This window comes from Arachis duranensis, chromosome 10 (assembly GCF_000817695.3).
Source record: "Arachis duranensis cultivar V14167 chromosome 10, aradu.V14167.gnm2.J7QH, whole genome shotgun sequence".
Classification (NCBI taxonomy): domain Eukaryota; kingdom Viridiplantae; phylum Streptophyta; class Magnoliopsida; order Fabales; family Fabaceae; genus Arachis; species Arachis duranensis.
Genome location: NC_029781.3, coordinates 39,260,301 through 39,260,946, shown reverse-complemented (window position 1 = coordinate 39,260,946; position 646 = coordinate 39,260,301).

The window sequence follows — 646 nt, the reverse complement described above, 5'->3', positions numbered from 1 at the left end:
GATGTTCAGACCTTCAAGCAAAAAGATGGTGAATCCCTCTATGAAGCTTGGGAAAGATACAAGCAGCTGACCAAAAGATGTCCATCTGACATGTTTTCAGAATGGACCCTATTAGATATATTCTATTATGGTCTCTCTGAATTTTCGAAAATCTCATTGGACCATTCTGCAGGTGGATCTATTCACCTGAAGAAAACGCCTGAAGAGGCTCAAGAACTCATTGATATGGTTGCAAACAACCAGTTCATGTACACCTCTGAGAGGAATTCCGTGAATAATGGGATACCTCAGAAGAAAGGAGTTCTTGAAATTGATGCTCTGAATGCCATATTGGCTCAGAACAAAGTGTTGACTCAGCAGGTCAACATGATCTCTCAAAGTCTGAATGGATGGCAACATGCATCCAACAGTACTAAAGAGGCAGCCTCTGAAGGAGCTTATGATCCTGAGAACCCTGCCATGGCAGAAGTTAATTACATGGGTGAACCTTATGGAAACACCTATAACCCATCATGGAGAAATCATCCAAACTTCTCCTGGAAAGATCAACAAAAGCCTCAACAAGGCTTTAACAATGGTGGACGCAATAGGCTGGGCAATAGCAAGCCATATCCATCATCTTCTCAGCAACAGACAGAGAATTCTA